Source organism: Hemicordylus capensis, chromosome 2 (genome assembly GCF_027244095.1).
Source record: "Hemicordylus capensis ecotype Gifberg chromosome 2, rHemCap1.1.pri, whole genome shotgun sequence".
Lineage (NCBI taxonomy): Eukaryota > Metazoa > Chordata > Lepidosauria > Squamata > Cordylidae > Hemicordylus > Hemicordylus capensis.
The window spans coordinates 39,102,363-39,121,114 of NC_069658.1; the positions used below are offsets into that span (position 1 = coordinate 39,102,363).

At 44.4% G+C, this 18,752-nt stretch overlaps 1 protein-coding gene across 2 annotated transcripts in view; it reads right to left on the minus strand.

Annotated features, from left to right (window-relative positions):
- Positions 1-18,752, minus strand: part of PDE4D (phosphodiesterase 4D) — a 990,732-nt gene that overhangs the window by 865,492 nt on the left and 106,488 nt on the right. The window contains exon 1 of one of the 2 annotated variants that reach the window (XM_053289926.1): positions 17,437-17,440. The exons of the other annotated variant lie outside the window; for it this stretch is intronic. The gene's annotated coding sequence lies outside the window, so the exon portion shown is untranslated. Of the gene's footprint in view, positions 1-17,436; positions 17,441-18,752 lie in introns of those variants that run through there. 2 annotated transcript variants of the gene reach the window in all.

Consider the following 18,752-nt stretch of genomic DNA (forward strand, 5'->3'; position numbering starts at 1 on the left):
TGAGCCTTTAAACTGTACTTATCAGTGACTGAACATGCAGTGCTCTACTACTGAGCAATGTCTGCTCCCCTGAAATCATTCAAAACCTGTGTTTCACTCTGCCTACTCAAACTCATCTTGCCAGCCCTTATCCTTGATCTTCTTTCTTCCATTTTGTCAGCTGATACTTCAGATCTAACTCCTCCAAAACTGTTTTATCATCTTCTGTCTACATCATAGTGATGTTTCCCTTAATAGCTTCTATCACCAATGAACAAACCATCATTTCCTTTTTGTCCACAGAAAACTCAGACTTTTTTTTTAATCCCTCCTGCCTCCAAAACCATCATTCAAGTTTTCTTGCTACTTTATTCCTCTCCAAGATTATGGGTCAACTATGGAAAACACCTATATCAGGCAGCAGTGATCTAGAAAGATGCTGAAAGGCATCATAGACTGCGTGGGAGCAGGCAATGACAAACCTCTCCTGTATTCTGCCAAAGACAACCACAGGGTTCTGTGGTTGCCAGGAGTCGACACCAACTTGACGAGACACTTACCTTTACTATTTTTGTTTATAAGGCACTGGAAGTCTCAAATCAGTGACTTCCACAGCAGAATTCAGGTACTCTACTCTCTCTACCACTGAGACAGTTCACAGGGAGGTGGATTGATGGATGATCTCAGCCTTCCTCCTCCATAATACCCTCCTAACAGTGACAGGAAGGGAAATTGAGAAGAGGGCCACCCCTCTCCTTTGGAACACTCTCCCCCCCTCCAGATTCATTCAGCCCCCTCCTTGGTTGCTTTTAAGGCCCTTCAAAAAACCTACCTGTTTCACCAGGCGTTTGCCCTTTAATTTTTTGTTTTGTTTTAATTGTTATTGGTATTGTTGTTGTTCACCGCTTAGAGTCTTTGGAGGAGGCGATATATAATACATTTTTAAATAATAAATAAAGTGCAGCCAGCCAGTCCAGGAAGACTCAGAGATCTGGAGAGCCAATGTGGGGATCCAGCCCTCTAATATTGTTCAGCCCTTTAATAGTGCTCATCTCAGGCAGCAGATTCGGGCATGGCAGTGCACATGCCTGGAGTTTTTCCAAACAGTGACTGAACACAGTTTCGCTACACTTAGGCTGGGGGGAGTTCATAAGACAGAACCATTTACAGTGATGGGAGGACAGTAACAGAAGGTGCCATCATACAGCCAATGGCATAATTCACCTTTCCTTCCCAACAATCCTCGGTTAATGTGCATTATATGCGTCCTAAAAAGTAGCATTTTGGTGCAGTGCTCAATACAGCTTTAACTTTAGGTACAGTAAAGTGTGCCTGCTGCAGTAAAGCCAGCCGTCTGGGGAAGCTCTTGCTGCCACTTGGGCTGCAGCAAATGTCACCGTGCTGCTACTAGGTATTGACTGCCTATACTGCAGCCCTTCCCACTACCTCTACATCATAGGCAGCAGCACCTATGTTTAGTGATAGCAGAGTGCACTTGCTCCTCCTCATCCCACTCTGCCTATTTATAAGTCAGAGAGTGAAGAAGAGCAGCAGGAAGTGAGGAATATCCATGCTGCCTGCCGCTCAGTCCCCCACTCTCTGCCTTTTAGAAATGCGGAGCGGGACAACCACGGCCCAGCTGGTTGTCCCTGTCATCCCGCCCTGCCTTTTGAGAAGGTATTGAGCAGGATGGGAATTGAGTGGCAGAAAGAGCAGCGCTGGTCATGTGGAAGCAAGCATGAATTGTCTCTTTTGCTAAGCAAGGTATGCCCTGGTTTGCATTTGAGTGGGAGACTACATGTGAGTACTGTAAGATATTCCCCTGTGGGGATGGAGCTGCTCTGGGAAGAGCATCTTCATGCGTCCATGTAGAAGGTTCCAAGTTTCCTCCAGATAGAGACACCTGCCTGTAACCTTGGAGAAGCCACTGCCAGTTTGTGAAAAACAGGGCTGCTCAACTTTGGCCCTCCTGTAGATGTTGTCCTACAATTCCCATAATCCTTGGCTACTGGCCACTGTGGCTGGGGATTATGGGAGTTGTAGTTCAAAAACAGCTGGTGGGGCTAAATTGAGCCGGCCTGGTGTAGACAATACTGACCTAGATGGACCAATGATCTAGTATAAGGCAGCTTCCTATGTAAAGTGTGGATTCTCTACACTTCCTGCCACTCTGTTCTCCACTTTCTGTCTTTTAAAGAAGCAGAGTGGGATGAGGAGCAGGAGGAGCAGCAGCAGCTCCTGCCGCCACCACCATGGATGAATGGAAAGGGGGGGAGCTGCAGAACAGGATGGATTGAGAAGATGGCGAATAAGATTTCTGCACAGGGTGCTCTGTGTGCTGTGAGGAACCAGTGGCAAGCTGCCTTAGGCACAGAGGTCTTGGACTGGGACCACCTATATGAGAAGTGCCGTCAGTTTGGCTTCCCACTCAGTTCTTGTCTACAGAAAGCACTTTCTTCTTCCTCCTGCCTTGTCCTGCTTGGAACCTGGCCACCCACCCACTTTCAACTATGGCATTGATCTCTAGTCCTTTGGAATACTTCCTGCTTGCTCTGGAATGTAAGCAGTGGCTTTTTTTGACCACACCATTCAACTCAGACCCGGCTGGGCCCTGACACGGCAGTCATGACATCCCCATTGCCTAACTGCCTTTATACCATGCCATGTCAGAAGCCAGGACAATGAAATCACTCAAGATTTCTTCAGTGTCACATACAAAGGCCTCCATCTTTGACTTCTTCAGTTCATGGACCCCACTGGGACCTTCCAAGTCACATTGACTAAACACATGGCGGGGCAGAATTGAACCCACAGTCCTCCTCACTTCCCAGCCATCATGTATATGCATGCATATGTAAGACTCAATTCAAGCCTTCAGCTGAAAGCATGGATGTTGGGAGTGGTCATAGTGGTACCCCTTTCCCTACATACATTCAGTCTACACAGTTTTGAAGGCCTGAACACAGCTATCTCCGTCCACTTCCCAGGATTCCACAGTGCTGTTTCCTCTATCTATTTCAACTTTTTCACTAGACATCTCAATAGGAGCATCTTGCTCTACCTTCCTAGTTGGGCATTTGTCATGGGGACCAGGTGTACTAGTTAAGTAAAAGTTCCACTTTGACTCTGGCACACTTTGGACATGCCTTCAAATGGAACAAAAGTTAGTGCAGCTCCAGAACTGACAATTCAAAATGCTGGAAGCACTAAATCCTTGACCATGTAGGAACTCCTTCCAGAAGCGATACATCTTTTTAGATCTTATTTTCTAAAACTAACATTTAAGTGACGGTATTGTGTAATAATGAATAACAGTTATTTCCACACACACAGGCCCCTTGATGAGAGCGCATTTTTGCAGTTTCCTGAACAAGGTCATAGATAAATTATTTGTGGCTGGGGATTGAGATCAGGACATTCCACCCTTGAGTGCATTTTAAACTGGCTCAGAACAGGACATGTAATTATGGCATAAAGAAGAATACAACAGGACCCCACCACCACTCTTTGGTTTCCACAACAACCATCTCTTGATGCAGATGCAGTCACCAAGTTCACATAAGCAGCTCCACAAGATGTTTTTATATATGTCTCCCTGAAGCAAACGAATCCTCTGTATTCATCTGGGTCCCCCCCGCCACCACCTTTTAGCTTGCATTTTCTGACCATGCTTTAGCTCACACATGTCAGCACAGGAAGGACCTATCACTACAGTTTCCAAACTTGGGCCCCCAGATTTTGCTGGACTACAAATACCATCATCCCCAACTACAATGTCCTTTGGCTGGCCATTTGGAACTGTAGCCCAGCAACACCTGGGAATCTTGGGGACCTATGCACAAAAGTACACCACAGCCACAAACTATGTAAATATACAGAGTGAGCACATTATGGAATGGCTTCACTTTTTTGAATGACATTGAATGACATTGTTTCCAATGTCGCCTTATTTGCATGCCAATAACAACATGGAAATGAATAAAGCTGATTTCTATCTTAATTTGATGAGGATGCATTCTGAGTTCCAGCAGTTTTTTAATTTATTTGCCATTTCATCTTCCACTTTGTTGTTTAAGCTGTATTTTTTGAGGTGGTGGTGGTGGTGGTGGTGGTGGTGCTGCTGCTGCTGCTGCTGCTGCTGCTGATGATGATGATGATGATACTGTGAGCCAGCTTGAAAATTCTTAAGAAGTGTATGGAAAGATTGAAATTATTTAAATAAGTAAATAAATAAAATGTGTGTTTCCCCTCACCTCCACCCCTCAAAAGAAAATGGCCACTGTGGATTTCAATCATCACCACAGCAGTGTGGGCTACACAAAACAATACTATACTTATAAAATTATTTCTCAAGAGAGAAGTTTTCTTTGTTCTCATTTATTTATTAATGGAAGTTATGTATCAGCCACCTTTCTTGCACTCAAGGTGATGTTCAATATAAAGCACAATAAAAACAAAAACAAATTAGAAGAACAGTGTTTCAGCGATGGCAAAAAGCTACATTGCTGCACTGAATGCCAACCAGAAGAGATGAGTTTTCCACCCTCTCTGGAATGCTACCAAGAAGAGGCACTGACTGAGGATGACATCAAGAGGAAGGGCATTGCACAGGCCTGGGGCAACAAATTTGAAGGCCCTGCTTTTAACAGCAATCACTCTTCGCTCATGCCAGAACAGAGGGGCCTGAAAAGGGGCCTGATCAGATGAATGAAGTGAGCATGGGGGAAGATGGAATGAAGCCCCATTCAGTCATCATTGAATTTGGACACTGAACTCACTGACAGCACCCCCAAGAGTGAGTCCACCACCATTACCACCCGCAGATATGTTATAAAACCCTGACCCCCAACTCTCCACAGGTACAGCATTTGTCTGCAGAGACAAATGCTGTATCCGTTTAGATTCTTCCCATGATCAGAATGCTGGGGTGCCCGCCCTGCAGGCAAAAGTTGTAACTGTGGAGAGTTGGAGGTCGGGTTTTCGGAGCCCCTCCCTTTGTTTGCTGCCTCCAACTTGCGTCTCATGGACAGGCAGAAGCTGGAGGTAGCAAGCAAAAATGGGGCATGTTGCTGGAGAAGGATGCAACAGTTTGGGCCCTGGGTATTTAAGGGAACGCCTTCTTCGGCATGAACCCCACCGCCCACTGAGATCTGCTGGAGAGGTCCGTCTGCAGCTGCCACCGGCTCCTCTGGTGGCCACTCAGGGACGGGCCTTCTCCCCTGCTTCCCCGAGGCTTTGGAATGTGCTCCCTAGTAAAATAAGAGCCTCCCCATCTCTGACAGCTTTTAAAAAGTCTTTAAAAACACATCTCTTCACCCAGGCTTTTAATTAATGTTGTTTTAATAGTTTTAATGCTGTTTTAATTAAATTGTTGTAATGTGTGTCTGTCCCCCCCGCCATTTTTGTCTTAACGAATGTTTTTCTTTGTTTTTATTCTGTTGTAAACCTCCCAGAGACGTAAGTTTTGGGCGGTATAAAAATGTTTTAATAAATAAATAAAATATAAAAATAAGTAGGAGGGGAAAATTCTTAAGAGGTAAAAGAGGAAGGAAGAGGGGTGGCAACTGTGGGTGTGGCTGTCAAAGTTGGGGCGCTATTGGGCATACCTTGTCTCAGATGTCCACTTACATTGAGCTGATGCTGCCCAGATTCCATAATGATTGGACAGGTTTGGAATCTCTGAGACATGTGAGGCTTTAAAGGTGAGAACCAGCACCTTGAATTTCACCAAGAAGCAAAGGGGCAGCCAGTGTAGTTGTCACAAGAGAGGGGGAATATATAAGCACCAACCTCCAACCACCAGGAAACATGGCGAACCACGGCATTTTGAACTAGCTGGATCTTTCAAGTGGTGTTCAAGGGCAGACCCACATAGAATGTATTATAGCAGTCAAGCCTGAACAGTAGCATAGAACGGTGGATCAATATTGTAGCAAAACCCCACTGATCCAATTAAGAGAGGAGCAAATGAGAACAGTAAAAAAGCACGCCTCACCACAGCTGTAACCTGCAGTGCAGATCTGCGTGCCTGGCCTCCGCAGCCAGAGGCAGGAACAATGTAGCGGCAAGCAGGAGGAATGCGGCCCCAGCAGCGGGGGGTGGCAGGGGTCTGTCCCTGGGCCACTGCCCAGCTTGCTATGCCCCTGGTGGTGCTAGAGGAATTACCCACTTGGTTGCAATCCTCGTTGTATTTGGACTGTCGTGCTAAAAAGCTATTTTAATCCAGTTATAGGATCCTCTAATACTGTGATACCCTTCCTTTGTCGCCTTTACCAATGACCAGTCTTTCGATATTCTAATCAGATTAAGGCACTTCAGGATATGGTATTTTTGCAGCCAGAGGGCACTTCTGACATAAGGGGCACTGGCCTGATTTCCATGCTTGTCTCTGTGCACCCACGCTGTGTTGAGAGCTGTAACAACCAGCCTGGGGCGTTCTGTAGCAGCAGTAAATTGCGAGAGAGAAAGCAGCAAGAGAATTAGTAGGCGATCAAAAGAAGAAAGGCAATTTAAGCAGGAGGAGCAAAAATCATAAGGGGATTTGGTACTAAGGCACAATTCAGGTTTCGAGCTCCAACAATGAAAAGGTAGAACTTCCAAGAAAGCCAGAAAGGTAGTAGCTGCAGGTTTGCAAATCCCAGCGTCTATGAAATGAAATCCAGCCCTTTTGTAGTTCAACAGTTCAATGATAAATTACACAAATGTACAGCATCTGGGAGGCCAGAGGGGTAGCTGAGCAATATCATGATGTATAAATTTAACAGTATAGACTTTGCTGTCCCCCTGCCCTACCTCCAAATGCAGAAAAGGCTGGGACAGCTTGGGCTGATCCAGATCACTTGTGAATAGTGAATTGTGCAGTGTGGAATTGTGCAATTCAGCATTCTGGTTTATTGGTATGAAAATACATCTAGAGATTATGCTTGGCCTATTTGCTTGAGGGCATTTCTATAAACCACCACCCCCACCACCCAGTTTTCAAGCCTTCTGTCTGGAAGGGATTATTTCATGACTGTCACCAGAGGTGACATGTCCAGAACTATTTCAAACAATCGTCTCCTACTGTGCTGTTTTTGGTTAATCCATTCTTTGATCCACGCCAGCTTTTGCATGGGAATTTAGTTACTTGTGTTCCAATAAAGCCGGGGCTAACAAAAAGCCAGCAGCAAGAGCACTGAAAAGCAGAATACACTTGCCTCTGTACATAATGTCTATTTCATTAAATTGTTAATATTCCTGATTCAACTCCACTGCCTTGTCCTTGCATACCACAACTCTTTCCCTTGGATTCTACAACCAACCACAGAGTTGAAGTGATACCAACTGTATATGAAGACTACCACGTCAGAGACATATGTAAGAAAAAGTCCACCTTTCCTAATCAGGTCTGGCTTTTTATGACACCAAAAATTTATACTCATCTTGAATCACAGATCTGGTTTAGTCATTATTGGGAGTGGCCAATGAGCACAAGATGCCTGAACAATCTCATGCTCATTGGCCACTCCCAATAATTTCATTTTGCTCATAACTACCAGCCACCTAATGGCGCAGCGGGGAAATGACTTGCCTAGCAAGCATGAGGTTGCCAGTTCGAATCCTCACTAGTATGTTTCCCATACTATGGGAACATACCCCACTGGTATGTTTCCCATACTGTTTTCCATACTATGGGAAACACCTATATCAGGCAGCAGCGATATGGGAAGATGCTGAAGCATAGTGCGTGGGAGATGGCAATGGTAAACCACTCCTGTATTCTACCAAAGAAAAACCACAGGGCTCTGTGGTCACCAGGAGTTGACACCGACTCAATGGCACACATTACCCCAGACATATACTTATAGACAAAACCGATGCTCCTGGCTGGATGGGATGAAAATGACACACGAATACAGGCACTGTCAATTTATGGAGGATATTGCAGTCCAAACGGCCAAAGATCTCTCCCAGCTACTACATACAACATTAAAGAGCACCAGGGACAAGATGGAATCTCAAGGTACCACACAGGACAAAGACCAGTGGGAACAGAGCTGCAGTCAGCCAAGACTACCCTCTGGCATGGAAGCAGAGCCACTACCAACCGTGCTCCTGAATCCTGTCCATTGCCAGAAGGATTTGATGGTCTACGTCAGAAATATTACATTCTTCCTATCTGAATTTCTCTTGGGAATTTAGGATTCCAAAATACCTAGTGTTTCTGCAGTGGAACCAATGTATTACAAATTATCTATTCTGTTTATTTCTTAATGTTGTACAGAACACTGTGCATGCACAGTCTGCAATCAGTTCCTACAGTTCATTGATTTCTTCCCCTCCACACACACATGTTACTGATGTGCATTGATTTAAAACACAGCAAAAAAGCAATCCTGATGTGATCACATGCATGGCCACAGATGCTTTTTGTGCAGTGTTTTATGCACTGGTGTGCATTGATAGAACACAACAAAAAAGCAAACTTGATGTGATTGTACATATGACTCCTATTCAGACCTTATTACGGGCCCTCCAGTTATCGGGCCACACTCAAATGTTCATGATGTCACACACAAGGGGCATCACTGACACGTGCAATGCATGCATTGGGGGGGCCCCAGGGACAGGGCAGAACCCGTGCCTCTGTTCCCTGGCTCTGCCATGGATACAGACTATATGAGTGTTGAACATAAAGTCTGAATAGGGCTATGGTGGTATCAAGATTCAGTATTGTTAGCAGTGTTCCTGCTAACAAGGATTCCCAGATGTTGTTGACTACAACTTCCATAATCCCCAAGCAAAGGCTATTGCAGCTGGGGATGCTGAGAGTTGTAGTCAACAACATCTGGGAATCCCTGTTAGAGGGAACACTGGTTGTTAGCATTTTATTAATCAGTAAAGATATTGGCCAACATGACAGGCAGCCCTCTGTTGATGACGGTAGGGACCCGCTAGGGCTGCCGCTACTTAGAAGGCAGTCCCAATAGTACAGTGCTGGGGCTGCTGGGGTGCCCACTTCCCAAAACCACTTCTGGGCAGCCACACAGTGCCCCTTACATGATTTACAATGGAAAGAACTCTGCAGCCCGGATGAAGATTCAAGTCATTCTGCAACAGTCCTGTTGCTCTACCATAGGGGCTGCTTTTGTTATGCAGCAGCCCTGGTGGGTCTCTACCATCAGTGGAGGGCAACCTGTCATGTTGGCCACCGCACATCAAGAATCCTGATGAAGTCATTAAGTAGAATATATATATATATATATATATAAATGAAATCTGTGGTGCTTTATCATACACATGCACATTGGTAAGCCACCACACCCTTCGGCTAACACGTTTTGGTGATGCCTGATGGTACCTCTTGGTCTGAAGATCTGATGATACCTCTTGGTTTTTGTTATCTAAGGGGGTGCCTTCTTCTGCATGATCCCCACCAGTTCATTTGGTGGCAACTCTGAACCAGGCCTTCTCCACAGCAGATCCTAAACTGTAGAGTGCAGCTTAACAATGCTAATGGCATTCCAGAGAGCCCTTAAGACTCTTTTCCCCCACCTTTGTCTGGCCTTCAGTAGTTTTTAGCTACTTTTAAATGGTTAAAACCATTTTATCGAAGTTAAAACTGTTTTATCTTCTTAATGGACTTAATGGTTATTTTAACTGATCATTATTTTCTTGTTGTTTTATTGGTTGTAAACCACTCAGGGCTACTAGATCAGGTGGCATAAAAATGTAACACATAAATAAAGGAAGAATCAGCAGCTTTGATATGTTAAATGCCTGCTTCAATGGTACAAAACACAAGCTCTTAACCATTAAGCTCCAGATGCTCCTCTTGCTCCATATTAAGTATATCAGAGGCAGAGAGGTAAAAAGTGGCACCTTTTAAAAGTAGTGATTTTCTTTATTTAGCAGGGGGAGAGCAACTGGCCCTATCCATCTCCAGCCCAGCATCCTTCCAGTGGCTGTTGCTGGTGTCTATCTTATGTTTCTCTTTTTAGATTATGAGCCCTTTAAGGACAGGGAGCCTCTTTCTTTCTTTCTTTCTTTCTTTCTTTCTTTCTTTCTTTCTTTCTTTCTTTCTTTCTTTCTTTCTTTCTTGCTAAACCGCTTTGGGAACTTTTTGTTGAAAAGCGGTATATAATTATTCATCTTATTTGTCGCCGTATCACCTAGAGTACTTCTTGTACTTTTTAACATCAGATATACTTGATACAAAGACAAAAATAAGGACTTTGTCAGTGACCAGAAGTAAAGAAAGTGCATTATTCCAGATTTTTATTTGTACAATAGTGTTCCAGTCTGAAAATGCTTAGAGACTGCATGTTTAGAGACTGCAAAAGAGTTTATAATGGGAATTTTATCTCCAGTCACAGATGCTGCCCTGTTTTAATGCACTCTCCTTTCAGCCATGACAAGGAGCAATTCGAGATTGCAGAACTTGGCAGCTCTTCATTCTTTCCACCTCTCAGGAAAACTAATAATGGCTTTTTCCTAACTAAAAACATATTCGCCATTTGGAGAAGTACTAAACAGTTCCCTCTGCTCACCCTGCAACATTAAGAGAAGAGTCAGATGTGAAGGTAGATATTGCTTCGGTACAAGAAGCTGATTGCAAAAGGGATGCTTAAACTGTCAAATAGGAACTACATCCAGGAGATTATTTCTCAAGAGCACCAGCCCTGAACCAGAATTAGTGGTTTGATAACCGAATAAGCATAACAAAGCATCTCTCTGTAAAAGACTTCTCCTTTAGCACTAGTATGGCACTAGTCCTGGTTCTTCTCTGGCAGCTTGTAACTCAACATAAAGAGAAGGTGGAGAAATGTCCATTTCCATAATTCCAGCCCTCTTCTTAGTCCTATTCAGGGCTGCATATAGACATGTGTCTTGAGGGTTGAGTTCACTTGGGTCCTGCACTCACGCCTGTTTGGACAGGCATACAAACTTCCCAACTGCATTCAGCCCAGTAGCAACTGGTCCCTCCTGTTTCCATCAGAAGTGCAGAGTGCTGATTGACTAGCATTTGTGACCATTATGAGCCACCTCTTTCCACTCCTGGCCAGATAGCAGTGCAGAATACTGATTGGCTGGCTCCTGTGGCAATCAAGAAGCCACTCCCTCAATCTAAAGCAGGGTTTTAAGTTGTTTTTTTTAAATTTTTAAATAAAGAAATTAATTAATTAGGGGTGCAAAATAAATATTTAATGGAAGAAACATGTCAGGTGCTTGATTTTAATTTTTTATGCAAAGCATCTGCTTTCAGCCAAACATGGTGGGAACTGGCACTGAGAGCCAGGTACATGTGTCTAACAGTGTTCCCTCTAACAGGGATTCTCAGATGTCACTGACTACAATTCCCACAATTCCCAAGCAAAAGCCATTGCAGCTGGGGATTCTGGGAGATTTATTTATTTATTTATTTGATTTAAAAAATGGCTCAGGGTGGTTTACATTAAAAACAACACTAAAATCAATTAACTGTTAAAATTGAAAACTGTAAAAACAACATAAAACTATTTTTAAAACAATTAAAACCATTTTTAAAACTCTGGAAAACCAAGGCTAACCTTTACAGTTTAAAAACCCTGGAAGGCTAGGCCAAACAGATATGTCTTAAGGGCTCTCTGGAAGGCCAATAATGAGCTCAGATTACGGATTTCTGCTGGGAATGCATTCCACAGCCCAGGAGCAGCCACAGAGAAGGCCCTTCTCTGAATCACCACCAGAAGTGTTGGTGGCAAGTGAAGACGGACCTCCTCAGATAACATTAACATGCGGTGGGGATCATGCAGAAGAAGGCGCTCTCTAACATAACTTGAACCTAAGCTGTTCAGGGCTTTATAGGTAATTAATAACCATCACTTTGTATTTCACCCAGAAACATATCGGCAGCCAGTGCAGCTGTTTCAAAACAGGCATCATATGTTCTCTCCGAATTGCCCTGGCAATGGACCACTTGCCTCCTCCAGCCAGGTCTCAGTTATACATACCAGTCAATAACATCTGGGAATCCCTGTTAGAGGGAACACTGGTGTCTAATGACACTAGCTGAATTTGAACATAATAGGAAACTGGAGGTCCCTTCATCTCCTGTTTCCATAGCCACACATGTGAATGCTAGAAAGGAGAGTTAAGGGTGAAAAGGGACCCGTGGTTTCCCTCTCTGAACTCCATCTGAGTCGGAGTGGAGTTTCACTACCTTTAAGTCTGGTTATGTGTGCTAGTGTTGCATCCGAACTAGTACTGCAGTTTCAACCCCTTGGGACCGGAGTTGAGGGAGGAAGCTCCTCCCTCACTCCAACCTGATTGGCTGTGCAGGCTGTCCTTCTGTCAAGAAGGAAGCCCTCACAGCCAGCTCCCCTGCCTCTCTGCGGTCTCGCTGACTGTAGAGAGAGCTCTCCTGAATGTCTGGATTCTGATGGGATGGGAAGGGGCACAGAACTGTGGGCTCATTGGAACCATGGCTCCTCGTTATGTGTTAATTTGGCTAGTGAAAGTGGTGGGGGGACTGCGTCACAATGGGGAGGGGGAAAGCCTCTGTTTTGTAGATGGTGAAATTGACTAGACCAAATTAAAAGGTTTCTAGTTTAGTCAGTTTCATGGCCAAGGACCTTGCTGTCTTCCACAAATCTGTTAGCTCTATTTTAAAAACACAGCCATGCAGCCAGAGATATACAATGCAAATCATTCACCCTGATGCTACAGAGAGGGAGCACCTCTGTCCCAAGAAAAACTGATTTAAAGTAGTAAGATATAAAAAGTCTTCAAATAGAAGTGTTTTACTATGAGATAATGGGCATCCATGCATTCATTTATTTTTCAAAGAATTAAATGAACACTGATGTGGAGATATGCCCATCCTTTAAAAACAGTGCCAGAGCAATTCTGGGCATTCTGAATGGGGATATGTGATATGGCATGGGCACTTTATAATAGGTGCCCACAAAATACTTTCACCAGAAAACACATGCACACATATATTGCAGGAGCACTGGAACTAACTTCAACTAGGCCAGGTTACAATTTTAAGCACTAGAAAACTAGAAGTGTGCACCTCATCTGATTCCCCTTTACTGGTAGACCAAATCAGTCCGGTTCGAACTGGTGTTGGGCTGGTTTGAAACCCGAACCGGTTTGAATTGAGCTGGCTTACTCTCCCCTACTGAAAACTGCTCTGATCAGAGACTTTAGCAAGGAAGATAGAATCAACATATGTACTGTACGAAAAGAAGGGTCTGCAATATCTGCTCTGATGCCATCAGGAGGTATTGTGACAGCCAAGGTGGTGTAGCAGTTAGAGTGTCTCACTAGGACTGGAGAGACCCACTTTCAAATCCATGTTTAGTCATGAAGCTTGCTGGGGGTGACCTTGCACCAGTTTCTCAGGCTAACATAACTCACAAGTTTATTTTGTGGATAAAAATCAGAGGGGGACTAGAAAGCCTTGTACAATGAGGTCTGTTGAGGAAGGTCAGAATAGAAGTGAAACTATTATTTATATTATTATGACTTTCATCTGTATAACGTTTGTCATTCTTTTCACACAAGGGACCCAAGTATGAGATACCCATCAAAGACCCAATCAAAAAACCAGAAGACATGTTTCTGCAAACGGATTGCTTCAAGAAGACTGGGCTCCTTCAGGGGAAATAAGCAGGACCTAGCATAGGGGGCTAGAAGCAAAGGAGAAGCCCACTTCTGCCCTGGAGCAGTCCATACCCCATCACTCATAATCGCCACTTTGGGGCCAGGTGAAGAAAAGGAGCACGTGGAGTGTTTGCCTTTGCTATGTTTCTAACATAATCAGAGCTGGCAGAGCTGAGTGTGTTGATTTGTGGGGTGCTCCTACAATGCAGGAGCACAGCACATATCCCAGGATGCTGGGTGCAAGACCTCTCATTTATGATGCTACAATTATTGCTAGATTGCTTCCATTATTCTCGGATGATTACCAATACGATGAATACTTTTATACCGCTTTTTGACAAATGTCCCCAAAGCAGTGTATGTAACCAGAAATAAACAAAATGGCTCCCTATCCCTGAAGGGCTCACAACCTAAGAAAGAAACACAAGATAGACACCAGCAAGAGTCATGGGAGGGATGCTGTGCTGGGGATGGATTACTGCTAGAATGGAAACTAGGCCCAGTCCAAGCCCCCACCCCACATACCTGAGGTGGCACATGGCAAGACACCACCCTCTCTTATATTTGGCATACTATATGCCACCCACCACCACCCCCATCTATCCTGATTCCCTCCACATGTGGCACACAGAAACCACCAATTTCCTGGGCCCCATGTCTGCCAATTTCATTCACCTGATCTCCACCTCCACACCAATTATTATTAAGAATATTTATATGTCAGGTTTGGGGGGGGGGGAGTTCTCAATGCAGTTTATGTAGCCAAAAGAATGAGATGACCGTTCCTCTGTCCCCAAAGGGCTCATAATCTAAACTTCCCCAACCCAGTCTCCTGATCTAACCTTGCCTACCCTCCCACCCTACATCTTCACTCAGCTGGTGGTGGCAGCTGTTCTTCCTGCTTTCCCTGGAGTTTGAAAAGTCAGGGTGTGGGACATGGAGTGGAAGGAAGTGTGTGGAAACCCCACATTTCCTTCCTTTTACTTTGTGTCCCAACCCCTGCAATTCAGGGAGAGTGGAACAAGCAGCTGTGGTAAGAAGAGTGGTGCATTGGCATGAATGCTACCACCATCAGCAGGTAGGGGAGGCCACCTGACTGTTACTAATGAGTCAATGGAAGTGGCTAATCTGCCACCTCCACCATCCACTGTCTGAGGAATCAAGGGGAATAACAAAAACTTCTTTAAGTACATCAGAAGCAGGAAACCTGCTAGGGAGGTGGTTGGGCCATTAGACAATGAGGGAGTGAAAGGGATTATTAAGGAGGATATGGAGGTTGCAGAGAAGCTAAATTTTAAATCTTTGCGTCTGTCTTCACGGCAGAGGATACTGAGCATATACCTGATCCTGAACCAGGCTTTTTAGGGATGGAGGCGAGAGAGCTGAGTCAGATAGAAATGACAAGAATGATGTACTAAACTGTCTGGAAAAACTGAAAGCTAACAAATCACCAGGGCTGGATGGTATCCATCCAAGAGTCCTCAAAGAACTCAAATGTGAAATTGCCGACCTCCTTGCTAAAAATTTCAACTTATCCCTGAAATTGGGCTCTGTACTGAGGACTAGAGAGTAGCAAATGTGACACTGATTTTCAAAAAGGGACCCAGGGGGGATCCGGGAAATTACAGGCCGGTTAGCCTAACGTCCGTTCCGGGCAAATTGATGGAAAGCATCCTCAAGGATAAAATTGTAAAGCACCTAGAAGAACAGGCCCTGCTGGGAGTGAGCCAGCATGGCTTCCGCAAAGGGAAAGCTTGCCTCACCAATCTTTTGGTGTTCGTTGAGAGTGTCAACAAGTGTGTGGATCAAGGTGATCCAGTTGACATAGTCTACCTGGACTTCCAAAAAGCTTTTGACAAAGTTCCTCATCAAAGACTCCTGAGGAAACTTAGCAGTCATGAGATAAGGGGACAAGTATATGTGTGGATTGCTAACTGGCTGAAAGACAGGAAACAGAGGCTAGGTATAAATGGAGAGTTTTCCCAATGGAGGGAAGTAAGAAGTGGGGTCCCCCAGGGATCTGTACTGGGACCAGTGCTTTTTAATTTATTCATAAATGATCTAGAAGCAGGGGTAAGTAGCGAGGTGGCCAAATTTGCAGATGATACCAAACTCTTCCGGGTAGTGAAATCCAAAACGGATTGTGAGCAGCTCCAAAAGGATCCCTCCAAACTGGGGGAGTGGGCGACAAAATGGCAAATGCAGTTCTATGTTAGCAAGTGTAAAGTGATGCACATTGGGACGAAGAAGAACCCCAACTTCAAGTATATGCTGATGGGATCCGAGCTGTCGGTGACTGACCAGGAGAGGGATCTTGGGGTCGTGATGGACAGCTCGTTGAAAGTGTTGACTCAATGTGCGGCAGCTGTGAAAAAGGCCAATTCAATGCTAAGGATCATTAGAAAGGGGATTGAAAATAAAATGGCTAATATTCTAATGCCCTTATACAAAACTATGGTGTGACCACACTTGGAGTACTGTGTACAAGTCTGGTCATCACATCTTTAAAAGGACATTGTTGAACTGGAAAAGGTGCAGAAGAGGGCAACCAAGATGATCAGGGGCCTAGAGCACCTTTCTTATGAGGCACAGCTACAACACCTGGGGCTTTTTAGTTTAGAAAAAAGACTACTGCGGGGAGACCTGACAGAGGTCTATAAAATCATGCATGGTTTGGAGAAATTGGAGAGAGAAAAATTCTTTTCCCTCTCACACAACACTAGAACCAGGGGTCACTCCATGAAATTGATTGCCAGGAGATCTAGGACCAACAAACAGAAGTACTTTTTCACACAACGCGTGATCCTCTTGTGGAACTCTGCCACAGGACGTGGTGACAGCCAACAACCTGGATGGCTTTAATAGGGGTTTGGATAACTTCATGGAGGAGAGGTCCATCAATGGCTATTAGTCGGAGGGCTGTGGGCCACCTCCAGTCTCAAAGGCAGGATGGCTCTGAGAACCAGTTGCAGGGGAGAAATGGCAGGAGAGAGGGCATGCCCTCAACGCCTGTCTGTGGCTTCCAGCAGCATCTGGTGGGCCACTGTGCGAAACAGGATGCTGGACTAGATGGGCCTTGGGCCTGATCCAGCAGGGCTGTTCTTATGTTCTTATGAGGTGACTGCCTCACTGGGCCTCATTAGTGAGATAGCCATGGCTGCAGAGATTCCTAATTTGGCAGATTCTCCTGTTTATTATTCAAGTATGATGCTCACAGGGCTTTTATATTTACAGCACTGTCAATTAACAGGGAACATATTTTGGTGTAGAAATCCTGTTGCTTTCTCATGAAGGCCTTTTCATAAAGATTGAATCTCCATGCTCCCTTTAAAAAAAAAAAAGGCCTTGTGCAAGTCACAGAATCATTTGTCAGCTCCTCTGACAAGTTCTTTGAAATAGCACGAGTCATCTGGTGAATGCTTTTTAGTTTAAGTCAGCCCAAGGGGAAAGTAAGATTAAGCCACAGAAAAAGAGAAGCAAAAGGAGAGACCTTTTGGCTACCCTGCATCTCGGCTCCAGGGAGCCAAGCTGTCCTGTAATCCAATGAACTACCTGTTGTGGTAAAAGCAAGGAGCAGCTGCAGACAGGTGGGAGCAAAGTAGGGGAGAGAACAAAACACATCCCAAAACCCTTCTGCTGAAGCTAGACATCAAGAACATATTGTTCACATATTGTAACTTATTTTTTTAAAAAAATCTCCCGTTTCGAATTGAAAACCTGCCTGACTTTAATTCTGAAGAGAGAAGCAGTTCTTAGCTCACAACTTTTTTTAGAATATGTGGATTAATATAAAATAAAATAAAATAAAATAAAGAAGGAGAAGATCACAGAATCCTCCAATTTGAATCCCCCCGCCCATGGAAAATAAAGCATTAAGCAAAGAAACGAGCTCTGCACATTCAAAGTTTGGTATGAGACATAGACTGAATATTCCTGTGCAGCACCCAGGAGTAGTTTGCATATAGTGAAACGAGGGATGTGCAAGAACTCTGAGGATATAGAAACTCATTTGGATTCTCTTGAAAATGGCCAGATTTTTTTTCCTTGGGGAAAACTCTAAAATTTGGTTGGAATTTCACATTTGTAAAATTTTTTAAATTGGTGTCAACTCTGAGTGGCATGGGTGCTAGACTCTAGGTGAAATGGGCCCTGTATACTTGGAAACTTTGCTCTGGTCTGCACATATGTGGGCATCATTTGAAGACCGAAGCATCAAATTATAAGCTGCATGAACTGTCACAGTCCAAACATTTCAGAAAGAACATGCACATCACCCCATCTCATAATTTTATTCAAAAGAAACCAGTTCAAACGTTCAGTTCATATGATTGTCAACAAAAGTCCAAGTAATCAGGGGGAAACAAAATAAATGGCTGACCCAAGGTCACCTAGCAAATTTCATCACAGAGAAGAGAAGTGAATTTGGATCTCTCAATTCCAAGTCAAGCACTCTAATCACTACACTTTCCTAGTAGGTGTTCCGGGACATGTTGTCCTTGGGAAAACATGTTGGTGTGCAATGCATGACTTAAATCTTCACATTTCCACATGGTCTAAAAAAAGGTTATATTAATGCCATCAGAACTGGCCTAGCTTTTATTATTGTGTATTATTTAAGCAGACACAAACTAAGAGGAGAGCTGGTCTTGTGGTAGCAAGCATGACTTGTCCCCTTAGCTAAACAGGGTCTGCCCTGGTTATATATGAATGGGAAACTTGATGTGTGAGCACTGTAAGATATTTCCCTCAGGGAATGGAGCCACTCTGGGAAGAGCAGAAGATTCCAAGTTCCCTCCCTGGCATCTACAAGATAGGGCTGAGAGAGATTCCTGCCTGCAACCTTGGAGAAGCCGCTGCCAGTCTGGGTAGACAATACTGAGCTAGATGGACCTATGGTCTGACTCAGTATATGGCACCTTCCTATGTTCCTAAGTTCCACTCCTGGCATATTTCCAATTATTATTGCACAAGGAGCTAGAATAATAGAACTGTAGAACTGGAAGGGACCTTGGAGATCTTCTAGTCCACCCCTCTGCTCAGTGCAGTAAGCTGCTACAGCATCCATGACAGATGTCTGCCCAACCTCTGAGTGGAGAGCTCACTACTGCACAGGGCAGGCTGTTCCGGAGCAGCTCTTTGCACAC